We start from the raw sequence: 15,685 nt of genomic DNA, 5'->3' as shown, positions 1-15,685 counted from the left end.
GAACAAGGTCTTGCGACCAGAGAATCAAGGTACGGAAGTCGGTTACGCAAGGGGAAGGTACTAGCACCCCTCACGCCCATCGTACTCGATGGTATCCACCTATGTTTGTTTCTATCTAAAGGGTGTGTACTATGTCTATGTCTACATGCGAATGAATGCAAAAGAAATACGGGGAAAAGAAGGATTATTTACAAATGTGCTCGTTCAAGCCCCGCGACTTGATGCCTACGTATCCTTTTCAGGAATCAGAGCGCCGTAGTTCGGCTCACGATTTTCTGTTTGTTTTTGTGTTTTTTAGTTGGGCAGCGTTAACGCTCGCGCTCTTGCATAAGGGGACAACCTAGGATTCAATAGAGCGGAGATAACAATGCCCTTAAGAAAGGAGGTGAAAGAGTGATTTTGAGCGTTTCGAGAGGAAATCCCTTAAGCAAGGGAAACTCGAGTTACTCTTTGGTTTGTGTTTTTTAGAAGTTGGGAACTTACGCCTGAATGGTACCCTTAAGCAAGGGAGATCCAAGCACTCGAACATTCCCTTAAGCAAGGGATGTTCAAGCTTCCATTCCCTTTTTAAGAATTTTCACTTTGATTATTAGTGTTTTAAGTATTTTCTTTGTATTTTTTAAAGGGATTTTATTTGAATATTTTTAGATGTTTTATGTTGTAAAAGAAAAAGAAACTAGCCTAAGTAAACTAGCCTAATATGAATGGGAATTTCTACCTAATATTATCATGGTTTCTACCTAAGGTTAGGATTTAAAAGAAGCATGAAAAATAAAGCGCTAAGTAGAATATTGAAAATAGCATAAAAGCATGAAATCGAACAAGTCAAAAATATAGCACAAAGGTGAATTAAAAGTACTATTATTTTTATTGTTTTTATGAAAGAAATGAGTTCAAAAGATTAATGTCAAAATTAACCCAAAATCTATTTATTTTTATGAGTTTTTCATGTTAACCATTATCTAAGAACCAAAAAAACTATGCTTTTTATCGTCAAAAAAAGGTAATAAAAAACTAAGTAAAAAACCTAAAACTATCAATTTCTTATGTGAGTCAGGGGAGTGTGAAATCATAATAGTGGTACTGTTAGCAGTTATGCGTATGGCCCAAAGAATAAAGCCCAGAGTGATGTTTTTGTTTTGTAAATCAGATTTTCCTGCAAGAAAAACGTATGGGCCTAGGGTGTGCATTCAGCATTTCGGTGGCCCAAAGCATTTGATTCATCTCAGATTCTTTTCATGATTTATTCATTCAATTAAAGTAAACAACAAAGATACGAAAATGAAAATTAAAAAAGAAAGAAAAATAAAAATAAAATAAAAAAAGATTAGGGTTAGCGACGTTCCCCATCCCTTCTCAAATTTCTCAGACTTCTCCTTCTCTTCGTCAATTCGAACGACGGCGCGCGGCGGAGAACTTCGTCTTCTCCGATCCTAATCTCCCTGCCGCTAACACAATCGGACGAAGCAAATGCTTCTCCTCACGTCTATCACCTCTCACTTTCCTCGAATTCATTCTCGGTTCAGATCTACTCAACTTGGACCTTAAATTCCTCATCGATTGAACTCAAAGCTCAGGATCCTAATCTCAACATTACACGAGGAAACATTCTGCATATGAAGAATACTGAAGATTCAGAAGCATACCTGGAGGCGAAGAACACGCGAATTGAAGAGAAACCGGAGGGGAGAATCCAAATGGAGTTAGCGCGAAATAAACGCAGATGAGGTCGAGAGAAGATGCTTCAATTTCAGGTGTGGATACTCCTAATCCCTTGAATTCAATCTTCTTCTTCTTTGCTTCTTCTTCAGTTCTTCTTTTTTGTGCAATTTCTGAGTGCGATGTTGTTATTGTGTGCTGCGGAGAGATCCTGAGAGACTATTGAGAGTGGATGGGGTTGTTGAGTGATGAGAGAGTAGAGTTTCAATTGAATCGCAGAGATCAGGTGCACGTAGGAGTCACGGCAGTGAATGGTGGCTGAGCTCAGTTGTATAGAGTTTCAGAGGTTGAAACTCTAGCAACAATGGCGATTTGAGCGTGTAGTGAAGGTGAAGTGGAGAGTGTTGATGGAGGAGATGGAGAGTAGTTGAAGAGAGTGAGAAAGGAGAAGTTGCAGAAGTGATGGTGATTGAAGGAGGTTGAAGATGATTATGGAGAGGGATTGAAGATGGAGAAGGGTGAAGAATTGATGAGAGAATGGAGAAGGTGATGGTGAAGGGTAGAAAATGAGCGTGTATATTTTGAATTGTGGAGGGAAAGAGAATATATAGATTGAGATTCTGAGAATCAGTTAGAGAGTGAGGATTGAGGGCCGTTAGATTGAAGTTTTGGTTGGAGAATTGAATGGTGAGGATTAAGACTGATTTTTGGTTAGTTACAATTCTGTTTTTTCTGTTTCAGTTAGTTATGGATTCTGTTATGTTGAGCTGGCAGGTAGTTACATGGATGTTAGTTATAAGCTGAGGTGTGAGTTAGTTATAAACTGTTAGGGGTTGGTTATTAATCTTTGCAGAGTTGTGTATGTGCAGCGTTGGTTTTACTTAGAAAATTCTGAACTGATATCCTCTCTCTTTTTGCAGGGCAGATGGTTAAAAGCTTGCTTGATTATCGGGTGGACTTTGGACGGTGAAGCTGTTTGTTATTTGTTGTGGCAGGTATGATGCTGTTTGGATGACTTGAACGTGTTCTCGATCCGACGTACACTTAACCAAAGGTGCAAGATGTTTTTTAACTGAACTGAACACTGTGTATGATATGATGATGGATTGTTATGTTGAGTTTTGTTTTGTAGGCCATGTACAGGATCATGATGAATTGACTTTTGCTTTTGAACTCTTGTATGTTTGCAGGTTACGACTTGGCTTTTGGATATAGGCTTGCAATGCACTGTAGAGTCGGTTGGCACATGAATGGTACAGATCTGGATATAGCTCTGATGCAATAAAACTGAACCATGTACTAAGTACTGGTAAGAACTGATGCTGTCTTTAAGTGTTGCTCTGTTTTTAGATGTTATAGTTGACGGGAAATTAGTGGTGAATGTATGTATGAGCTGAATGAAGTTCTGAATGCGGTATGTAGTTTGTGTGGTGTTATGAATTGGTTAAAAGAATGGGTGCAGGGCTGTTTTGAATAATTGTTTCTGAACTGATTTGGAAATGTGCAGTTATGGTGAGCTGAATCGGATTTTTGATGTCTTGTGCAAGGTTATTGTATTGGTTTTGATGTGTATGTACTAACAGTGTGAATGAACTGGTTTCTGTTGTTATATGCAGGTTTTGGGAAACTGTGGACTATCGAAAATGGCTTGGTGGAAGAAGTTGATGAAGAGTTTTGGTTCTGTTTGGAATATTTAGGTTATGGCATTGGTGTGAAATCGTATGGCTTTTCTTGATGCGTGCAGGGACCGATTCTAACTGCTTTTTGCTTTCCCATCTTCTGAACTAATGCAGGGCGGCTTCGGATGTGTTATGGCGTGGACTGTTTAGTGTGTATTTTTGTTTTGATGTAGGTTTGCTCCTGAATGTTGACTACTCTTGGCGCGATGAAATGCCGCGGATGGATCAGTGAATCAATTAGAATCAACTATACAGTCAGGGTGCTGATAGCTAGAAAATGAGTTTAGCAATTCCTGTTAGTGTAAATGTATTTACTTGGGGTTTATTGTGAACTGGAGTGGATTGGTGGGAATGCTTTATGACTGTGTATTGAATTGTGGTTCATAGATGGACTTCTGTTTGGACTTTGAAATATGGTTCTTTGTTTTGTAACGGGATGGTAGCTGAGTGGTGTAGGGAGATACTGTATGTGAATTTTGTAGGGACATGTAATGTTTATGCTTTGGCTTATGGAACCGTTTGGAATCTGATGAATCAGTATTGCCAACTGCTTCGAGCCCTTTTATTATTATTTTTTTATCTTTTGATTGCAACCTTGGTTGGATCATGAAGGTGGATACTGTAACACGATAAGGTGGATACTGTAACACGATATTGCAGTGACAAAAGGTTTGGAACTTGTAATGAGAACTCCTTGAGTGTAAGGGCCTTTTGGTGTCTTGAATAAAGTTTGAATCTTTAGCATTAACAAACATGCCCAAAATTTATCCTAAGATGGACTTAGTCAAAACGTGACCATAAGTCCCTAAACTTGAAACGATGCCATATCTCTTATCCAATATTTGCAAATAGCCCAATCAATTGACTTAAAGATGAATCAACTTGAATTGACAAAATGAATCCCAACGAATCCAGTTCTTTCTCTTGCATAAGAACCAAAGCCAATTAATGATTTATAATTCCTGTAATGAAGTGGCCCAATATCTCAAATGATATTAAAACCAACTTGAACCGAGCTGCAAGGACCGACTCCATTAAGCCTCTGATGATGATGATAGAAACTCCCATCCATAAGTCAAAATTCAAAGAAGAACGAGATGAATCATGCCACACTTTTCAAGGTCCTTGATCCCAAGCCAAAGTTATTCGTTAATGATGCATGAGTTAATTTAATGTCCTAATGGAGGTATGCAGATGAAATGCGAAGCTAAAGCCAGTTAAAAACAAAATGGTACGACAAATTTGGGGTATGACAAAGTGCAACCTGTAATTTAAGCCTCCTAGTTCGACCTGTAATTTATTTGGAAATAACAACTTGTAATATTTTTGAAAATAATCCCTAAACCTGTAATTCAAGCTTATATATATATATACACACACCATTATTTCAACAAAAACCCGTATGTAGGACATTATATACCATTATATACCATTATAATCCAAAATAAAATATATACACCATTATAGTTCAATTCACATATGTTTGCAACAAATACATATAACTAAATCATCTCTAACATAACTAAATTAGAATAAGTCTGAAATTCTCAAAATCCGACGAGCGGACGGTCCTGGTCCTGCAAAGTATGAACAGAACAACACAGTCAATTAAACTAACTTTGCTCAAAAACAATTAAAGGCTCCAACACAAAGTCATTATCAAAACCCGTCACACAATAATGTATCATTACACTTTTCACACAATAATGTATTCATACCTATACGATTCTTTCCTGAATATAAAATTGACACAATTCCTCTTTGATTTCTTCCAACTTAAGTCTCGTGTAAGAAGCATAATAGAACTCATCAAAGTACTACATAACAAAAACATAATATGCATGATTTAGTTAAATGTAATAAATTATAAGAAATTATCCTAAGTTATAAATTCATACCGTGATTGGAATCTCTAATTGATTCATTTGAAGGATTTCTTTCAAAAACCTTAAAATAAAGTATCCGCAATCTTTACTGTTTCGCTGTAGCAGACACTACATAGAAAAATAAATAAGATTTTATAGTTGTCTTGTTTTATCAAGTAGCATAACTATTATAAGCAAAATTGTGAAAATTAATATATACCTGCACTTTGATCCAAGTAATGTTGTTTGATTTAGTCTGTGATACATGTGCGTCTCTATGACTTCGGTATACTTGTATTGATCTAACAAAATAAAAGCATATATTTAGATCAATCTCACAAATAATTAATCTATAAATATACACGAATATTTAGAATGATCTCACTTACCTATCAATCATTGACTTCATATCCGGATAATTTGTCCACTCACAATCTACCGAATTCAGATAATAGACCACTTCTTTTATAGGATCGATAGCAAGCAATAACTAGTGTGCTCTATAAATTAAAACAAAAGTTTATATGAAAATTTTTCTACGCAAAAGAAACAAAGATTAGATGAACCAAGAATGAAAAACTAACCCTATTGGTCGAGTATTATACGCCCAAAGATACAAGCTTTCTGTATTACCGCAGTGGCCATGAATCTCTCGACTAAGCGCTGTCTAACTGAATCCGGTTCTCTATCAATTGTCGCTCTGCTGACATGGGAGGAAGACACGAAATGGAATCTGTTTGACAATTCAGTCCCGCGCATCATTTTGTCATACAACAACCTTAAATAAAAACATAATAAATATTAGACTATTTTCATCGAAATGTGTAAATAAATTGTTCAAATAATTAAATAATATATTCATCGGATTACCGGATGTATGAGTGAATATTACTGACGCCTAATTGTTCATGCTTAAAAATCTCTTCCATGTCCTCTAGTGCAACTCTCTCGGGGAATTCAAAACCAAAGACAACTTCATCCATATTAATTTCACGAATAGCACTTGTCGTCAAATCTGACATATCCACAAGTGTTCCAAGCGTCTGCCGGTATCGAGGCACAAAAGCACCTCTTTTTGCCACGGCCTTCGGAGGACCCTTTTCCTTTTCCTTGGGTGGTACGCTACGAATTTAATGCGTCACTTGTTGTGACCCTTGAGCAGATACCTAAAAATCATATAACTTAAGTAAATTATAAAATCATGCAGTTTTAGATTCAGAACATATATTAACACTTTAAATGTATCTCTTTTAGTGATGCAACATACTCGTCGTGCTGCAAAATCCCTTTACCCTTAATTGCGGGTTTTGTAGGAGTAGTCTAAAATTATCATGTAAAAAAAATTAACGTAACGGTTCAGAATTGACATTCGAAAACTAAATGATTCATAATGGTTTTCAACATACCTCATCATCAATGAAAATGAGTTCCGAGGGCCATGCAACAAATGACCCTATTTCATCTCGAAGCAATGTTGTCTCTGAGACCATGTCAGGTACCAGTAGCAACGCATCGTGATCTAATACAACATCAACCGATACTTTCAGGTGTCCATCCGGGAGCGGTCTATGGTGAAGTAAATCTCCCAAAGTGTTGTGCACTTTTCCCTTGCCAAATAGCCGATAATCCGGTGACGATAAGTATAGTTGGCAAACCAAGTATGTAGCATTTACGCTCATCTGGTATGTTAAAAGACCTCTGCAAAAAAACATACGCATAGAGTGTGTTAGTATAAGTAATTTAAACACATTATCGTCAAGATAATAACAACAACCATATATGATACCTTAAGCTCAGCCCAAAACATATCTTTTTGCTTATCCAACGCTTTACTTTTCATATTCCATTTAGATACGGAGATTGGAATATGCATACGAACAAGTGTACTAATGTAGCTTGTCAATTTTGCAACATTAGTACCAATTGCTTGGTTATTAGGATTCTATTCTAAATCATATATTAATCCTTTGTCTCTATCTCGAATGATTCCCTTCATAATGGTGATACCTCGTGCAACTTCTCTTGCTGAAGTATCAGCTGGAGGATTTGTATCTGGAGCATCTCTATCTTGTGAGTTTTCTTGATTACTAGCCATTTGACCTGTATCAAATAAACTAAAGCACATTAGTACACTATTACTATTTAAACATGTATACAAGTCAAATGGAAGTCAAAGTAACTATGTACAAGTAAATCGGAACTGAAATCGATGAAATCGGAAAAAGTGTCAAAAAAAGAAAGTTGTCGGAATTGAATGAAATTTACATGGCTATGGTAAAACGTCCTCACGGACTCAAAAATGAAGTCGGTTTTCCGAAATTCAGACCCTAAGCCCGACTTTTGATTATGGACAGAAGCAAAACCGATAAAAAAAAAGTCCCGAAATGAAAAGATAAGTGCATGAGTAGCTCCGGAATCATCAAAATAGTATAGTTACATGTAAAGAAGTCGACAAACGGATACATGGTTCAAAATTTATGTACAAAACGAGAATATGCACCAAAATCGGATATTTGTGTCATTTTCCGATTAGCTCGAGTTTTGATGTTTGGAAATAGTTTAGAAACTATCTTGAACTCAATCGGTACATGACACAAACCTCAAATGACAAGTACTTTAACAATCGGCGCAAAATTGATAAAAACTATACAAATTGAATATATATATATATATATATATATATATATATATATATATATATATATATATATATATATATATATATATATATTAATTGAATAGGAATATATAACTATACAAATTGAATATACTATTACCTTTTTCACTAACGTCTCTTTCTTTTCTTGGTAGGAATATGTTCTACGCGTCTCTTAACAACGCGGACGGTTGGATTGATCCAAATACTCTCATTATGATCATTTCTAGTACAAGATTCATTCTCGTTTTGATCGTTTCTTGTACAAGATTCAATGCCAACACGAATATCACCTTGATCTCCAATGTTTTCATCAATTACTTTGTTAGATAAAAGCACTATAGAACATTTCGTACTTGTCGGATCATTGACATAGAACACTTGTTTGGCTTAAGAGGCTAGAATGAAAGACTCATCTTTGTATCCCACCCTATTGAGATCCACTTGCAAAAATCCTGACTTATCCATTCGTATGCCATTATTATTTTCAACCCACTTGCAACCAAATACAGGAATCTGAAACTTCACGTAATCAAACACCAAAATGCGCTCGATAACCCCAAAATATGACAAATTTGCAAATTTCGGGTTTAAGTCATTCGCACTTGATATGTGCGTTGCTTCAGCTACCAAGGTAACACCACTATTTTGCATATTACTTTTATCATCCTGTTCTTTGGTATAAAATGTGTGTCCATTAATTGCGTATGCGCTATAAGAAAACACAACTATACTTGGACCATATGCTAAACATCTCAACCTTTATGTTACTAAAGCAGGATCTGAACGATACTTTGAATAAATATGTTCCTTAAACCACGGAATGAAACTTTGATTGTTCTCTCGTACTATCTAATTCTCATTTCTATTCGGATTTAAACCTCGGAGAACACCCTTGTGCATTTTAACATACGGCTCAACCTCAATCTCATTGTGCAGAACATACAAATGCACTTGATCCCGTTCGACCATTGATACTGTCACAACTTTATTTCCAATTAGATTGTATCCTTCTATTTTTTTGACAATATGAGATTTGGGGAGTCCAATTGATTGAACATTTGATAGATATTCAGTACAAAACTCAACAACTTCTTTTACAACGTATCGTTCGGCAATACAACCCTCCAGTCGACTTTGGTTTTTCACGTACCCTTTTAATATTTTCATATAACATTCAGCAGGGTACATCCATCTCATATAAGTTGGTCCGCACAATTGTGTTTCTTTCACAAGATGAACGACTAGATGAACCATTATGTCAAAAAACGAGGGAGGAAAATACATTTCAAGATCACATAAGGTAACAACTATCTCTTTTTGCAATGTTGGTAATATCACAGGATCGATCACCTTATTGCAAATTGACTTGAAGAAAAAATACAGTTTAGTTATTGCGCTTCTTAATTTTTCTGGCAGAATAGAACGTATACCTATTGGTATAAAATGTTCCATTATAACATGGCAATCATGTGTCTTTAAACTCTTTAACTTGAGGTCTTTCATGGACACAAGTCTTCTAATATCTGATGAGTAGCCTTCTGGAACTTTAACTTCACTGAGGAACTTACACAATATTTTCTTCTCCTTTCTAGATAGAGTGTAAACAACAGGTGGCAGATATGTTTGTCTTCCTTTCGTCACGGGTCCCAATTCAGTTCTCATTCCCATGTTTACCATGTCCTTCCTTATGTTAAGGCCATCCTTAGACTTTCCTTGTATATTGAGTACCGTACCAATAACACTGTCAAATACATTTTTTTATATATGCATAACATCGAGAAAATGTCTTACGTACAACGACTTCCAATATGGAAGTTCAAAAAAAATTGACCTCTTCTTCCACCCACTCTTGACAAGTGCATGTGCAAAAAGCTTGCCAAACTGAGTACTCACATCTTTCACCTTTTCAAAAATTTGATCACATGTCAAAAAAGGTGGAGCTCTACGTTGTTCGGCCTTTCCATTGAATGCTTTTCTCCACCCACGGTAGTGATGATTAGAATTTAAGAATCTACGATGACCGAGAAAGACATTCTTCTGACAAAGATCCAATTGTGTTGTATCGGTTCCATCTTCATAAACAGGACACGTTTTTTGACCTTTATTGTTGTACCCTGATAGATTTCCGTATGCTAATCATTAATTGTTCCAAACAACATCGCCCTCAAGTTGAAACTTTCTTTCCTATACCCATCATAAACCTCCACACCGTTCTCCCACAAAAACTTTAAATCTTCGATTAAGGGTGCCAAGTATACGTCTATGTCATTCCCTGGTTGTTTAGGCCCAGAAATTAACATAGATAACATCATGTACTTACGCTTCATACATAGCCACAGAGGTAGGTTATAAATCATAAGAATCACAGGCCAGGTGCTATGCGAGATACTTTGAATACCATGCGGGTTCATTCCATCAGTAGACAATGACAAGCGAAGGTTTCTTGCTTCTTTTCCAAATTCAGGATAATCATTATCAACTTTCATCCATTATGGTGAGTCTGCCGGATGTCGCAACTTTCCATCAATAATTCTTTCATCTGCATGCCAAGTCAAGTGTCTTGAATCGGTTTCACTACGATACATGCGTCTAAATCTTGGAATTATAGGAAAATACTATAAGACTTTTGTCGGAGACAACTTTTTCTTATATCGAGGGGCACCGCATTTAGGACACTCATTCAACGCTGCATACTCGTTTCGAAACAAAACACAATCTTTTGGACAGGCATGTATCTTATCATAGCTCATGTCAATAGAGGACAACATCTTTTTGGCCTCATACGTTCGATTGAGAAGAACATTATCCTCTGGTAGCATATATTTCATAAGGGCTAATAGCTCTGTGAAACTTTTATCCGACCATCCATTGCCCGCCTTTAAGTTGTACAACTTTAACACCGCAGACAATCTTATGAATTTTGTACAACCATCATACAACGGTTTCTGTGCATCGCTTACCAACCTCTCAAACATTTTGGGACAATCCTCAAGATCTTCTTCAAGCACTTCCGCAATCTCTTCGACTCGATCATAATCGTATGTGTCTGTGCAATCGTCGTTTGAAGCATACATCGTATTATACCTCGATTCAACATTCCCGTTACTTTTCTCACCATGCAAATTCCAACATGTATAACTTCTATAAATTCCAAGCCGTGGTAAATGTGATGCCAACTAATCCCCGTCAACCTGACCCCCATAACAGCAACCCAAGCAAGGACACGTCATTCTACTCGAGTCTTCGGCGTGCGCAACCGCAAACTTAACAAATTCCAATACCCATTTCTCGTACTCTTTCGACAATCAATTTGAATGTATCCATCTCTTAATTAAGCTAAACAAAAACAGCTAATTAAGGCACAAAATAGTATAATGCATTTCTATCAAAATGCAAAGTATACACGGAATGAATCCGAAGCAATAAAACGCAACATATTACTTTGGCGAGAGAGAACAATTAGTTACCTGTATAGAAGTAAGCAACTTCTAGACCCACACAATGTAAGATTCTTGAAAACGATCAAACTTTCACTCTTCACAAGTAACCGCTATAGCAAATTTACAAAGTTAGTAAGTTCATCACTTAATGATTAACAACATTGATATCAAGAATCATAACAACATTGTAAAATATCAGCATTATGTACATGGTGCTAAACATATTTAAAAAAGATGCTTTGTTAACTTTCAAAAGACGCTGAATTGTAAAAAATCAGCATTATCTAACAATTTACACAATTTACAACTTGTTTGGATTTAGATACATCGTTATCCCACCCCATGGCCGATTAACTTTCCAACTCCTACTTTCAGCTTAACTTTTCTACTTGTATTTTCGGCTTTAATGTGCATTACACCTAGCTATATTTATGTAGTAATTTTTTAGTTTGTTATAAATTTCTAACTATACTTTGATAGAAACATCACCGGAAATAAAATTCTAAACTTAGCTAAAACAATCATTCACCAAAGTTTTAATTACTTCCTACATCAACTCAAATGGGCATTGAATTCTAGATAATCAATCAGGGACTAATATTAGCTGATGACTTTAGAGTACCAACTTTATTAAGATATCAAATTTGGCATCTCTTGCACTCTTAAGAAAAGATTATATTTTGAAAGACAGAGTTCTTTTTCAGAGCATGTTGCTCCCAATGAGATCTCTTAACAAAAATCTCAACATACGAAAGCAAATAGTAATTCCATCTAATCAAGGATCTAAATCATGCATATTACATACCATTCATTTTCTTTCAATAATATTAAAGTACTTGTACAAGAGAAAAGACTACCCCACAAAGTACACAATCCAACTAAGAGGAATGTCCTTCTAATTTATTCGTATTGCCTCATCACTCACAGGTCAAGATATACAAGACACAAAATGAGTGATTCTTAGAGTTCTAACTTCCAACTCCAAGGAACAAAAACAACACACAAAGCCTAAACTATTTTCAAAATGGGTGTGATTAAATCAGCTATAGCATATGCAATTCTAACATTAATATTTGTTTTCTTCATCTCAACACTAAGAATTCTCACTTCAAAAACAGCTTTCCTCCTCAATCTTCAACCAGTTTCACTACCAGGCCTATTCATCACAACCATCCTAAACACAATTTCTTAATCTTTAACCAGTTTCACTAACAATTTCTTAAATAACATAGAATAAAAATTAACAGTAATGCTAGTAGAGTAGTAGAGGGATGTGAAATCGTCTCACCGAGAGAGAAGAAGAAGTGTAACAGTGGTGGTCAAACATGTCAACGGAGGCGGGGGTTTCTGTCGCTGTTCTATACTCAGCCGCGAAGTGAAGGAGAAGACGAGAAACATAGAATAGTGGAAACAGTGGCTTATCCCTCCTTGTACCCGTTCCATTTTTGTCGCTGTTCTGTACTCAGCCGCGAAGTGAAGGAGTAAACGAAGAGCTTTGCGAGGCGGTGAAGGAGAAGACGAATTGTAGAACAGCTTACCTTGAATTTTGATGATGGAGATGCGAAATACGAACGACAGTCAAGTCAAGTTGGGGAACTGACTCCGTCTTCGCGGTTTACAGAGATGGAATCAACGTAAACCAGTTCCTATGGTGACAGTATCGTCGAAATTCAGAATCGATTTCGTGGAAGGCAGAGATTTTCGTGGAGAAGCTAGGTTTACGTTTGGGGAAGAAGAAGTTGGTATCGTGATATCTGAAAAACTTAATAACCTACGAATATTTTGTTTTAAAAAATTTAATTTTAAATAACCTACGAGAGCACTTTGGTAACCTACCCCTTTACCAGCGCTTCTAAAAGCGCTCTGGTAACCAGCCCTATAGTAGCGCTTCTATAAAGCGCTTTGGTAACCAGCCCTATACTAGCGCTTTTTAAAAGCGCTTTCGTAGGACCCCCTATAGCAGCGCTTTTTTCCCTTCATTTTTAGTTTTGTTTTTAGCGAAACCTATAGCAGCGCTTTTGCCTAAAAGCGCTTTCGTAGGGGTGCTGCTGAAAGACAAATTTGGCGTAGTGACTTTTCCTCTAAAATAAATTTTCAGTTACAAAATAAGAGATTATGTAAAAACATCATTCTTCCACCAATTTCTTTTCTATTTTTGCAATTCATCCCAAAGTTTGTCTCCAAGTTTTTTATATTTTACTGTTTTCAATCAAAATGCTAGCAATGTTTGAATTTTACAATATAGAGTTCAAGATATATAGTTGTAGTGTTCGCATTCTGATTTGATGTAGATAGTTTCTTGTGGATTAATGTGTTGCCAATATCTTGAGGGTTGTTATTTTAAAAATGATCGATAGAGGGTTGTTTATAGACAAAACTGAATTACTTTTTCCCTCTATTATTTAGTAAGACCTAAGTAAAAGGTTATTTCTTTTTTAAATAAAAATAAAATAAAATAGATACTTTCTCTTTGGTGTCTAAATCTGCCGAGATAATAGATTACTTCTATTAAAAAAATGGTGATGAAAAAAAAAATTAAAAGTAACATATATTGTTTTCTTTTTTTTTTTAATTTTCCATCATTCACTAGTTTCTTTGTGTGTTGCAATATTCAAACAAATGACTATATTCAAAATGAATTTTTCAAGTTTTCAGTGTGACTAAAAATAAATTTCTCAATGTTGTCAGCTAAGTATATCAATAAATTATAGAATGTTTATTTTGATTGACAACATTGCAAAGTTATTATGAAATATAACTATTTTCTTGCAAGAGGTGTAAACAACAACAACAATACCATGATGTGAGATAGATTGCAAAAACAGAAACATATTTTATTCAAGGTACATAAAATTAGTTTCTCCAATGCGTGTATGGAAAAACAACAATAAACAACCTTGAAAAATTTCTTAATTAATTAAGAACACTTTAGGATTTTTCTGTCTTGCAATGCATTCCAAAGAATGAATTTTACGAGTTTGAAGCGATTATAGATGAGTTAGGTTTAGTGCAAATCTTAATGAATGAATGCTTTTATATATAGTTAGATATGGGTATCAAACCCCTCGGTTAGTAGTGTAACCGAAGGAATAAATCATTTTATTTTGAGTGAAGACCCATTTTGCTCCCTCACAAAAATTACACAACTCAAATTAGTCCCTCACAAAAAACGGGTCTTCACTCTTTTATTTTTAAATAAAAAATAAAATAAAAAGAAAAATATCACTATAAAAACATAAGTTGCAGTTGTTGTGATTTAAAGCATGTTCCCTGAGGAAATAAATGATATTTTTTATAAAAAGAAATTTAAATCCGGCGTGTCCCGAAATTATACCTTAGTTATTTATTGGTTGAGGAAAAAAATTCATAAAATGTATCATCTATAGTAATGGATTGAGAATGAGATGATAGTTGCACATATAGATTAAACTCATGAACCACCACAAAAAATTTAAATTATAAGGACGATACAATTTTGGATGTTAAAATTTCAAAACCTTGGGTGTATAGATTGTCAAACCTATACAGACAGACATTTTGTTCAATGACTTTGATTAACCTATTCCCACGCAAATTTGCCGTTCCAATAGCCTAGAGCTATGGTAATTTGAGATCATTGGACAAAACCTCAAACCTATATCCACAGACATTAACATTATAATTATATTAATTGGTTTACCCACAAGTTTGTCTGTTGGTATAGCTTTGGTAATATTTTTTTCTCATATTTCTTTTATTATAATAAAAAATTGCCAATATTTTTTTGTACACACCATATGTTCACTATAATTATAAAATAAAATTTCAATTATATTAAAAAACTAATAAGTTTTACAAACATCTCAAATTAACAAAGTATATTAAAACAATGTCACCTATAAATATCTCAAAATGGAAACTGCACCAAATAACTTAGAATAGAAAAAAAATTGTTGCAAACTTGAAAGTAATATGACCACCACTATTTACTTCAAATTCATCCTAAAATTACAAATATAAAAACTAACAACCACCACAATATAAAATCTGCTTGATGTTTTCATAATATTGGAAATATGAACTAGAAGAGTAAAATAGTATATGCACGTCGTGCAACTTGTAGATTGTCATAGTGTATATTATGCTAAGAAAAATCTTGGTTGTATGGAAGGGGGCGCCTCGTCATCATCCACCAGTTGGCCATCACAAATAACCTTGAAGACATCCATAAAGCTCATATATAGCTCAGGATAGAATAAGGACACTTACTCTTTTGGAAGCCCAAAATAGGCATTAAAGGTCACCATCATCTCGTCTTTGAGGTCTGATACCCCATCCTCCAATTTATTTTTTGAGCAATGCTACTTCCAAATATGAATTCAAAGCCTTCTCTGAGGCAGCCAA

At 35.2% G+C, this 15,685-nt stretch overlaps 1 long non-coding RNA gene across 1 annotated transcript; it reads left to right on the top strand.

Annotated features, from left to right (window-relative positions):
* The first annotated feature begins 3,108 nt into the window (after positions 1-3,108).
* On the top strand, positions 3,109-3,512 carry LOC131622438 (uncharacterized). The gene is made up of 3 exons (XR_009289899.1): positions 3,109-3,171; positions 3,276-3,356; positions 3,453-3,512. It is a non-coding gene; the product is annotated as an uncharacterized LOC131622438 (long non-coding RNA).
* Positions 3,513-15,685: the final 12,173 nt, after the last annotated feature.

This window comes from Vicia villosa, unplaced genomic scaffold (genome assembly GCF_029867415.1).
Source record: "Vicia villosa cultivar HV-30 ecotype Madison, WI unplaced genomic scaffold, Vvil1.0 ctg.000030F_1_1, whole genome shotgun sequence".
Classification (NCBI taxonomy): domain Eukaryota; kingdom Viridiplantae; phylum Streptophyta; class Magnoliopsida; order Fabales; family Fabaceae; genus Vicia; species Vicia villosa.
Note: the sequence above shows the minus strand (reverse complement) of the source record. Positions and strands in the feature narration are given on the sequence as shown.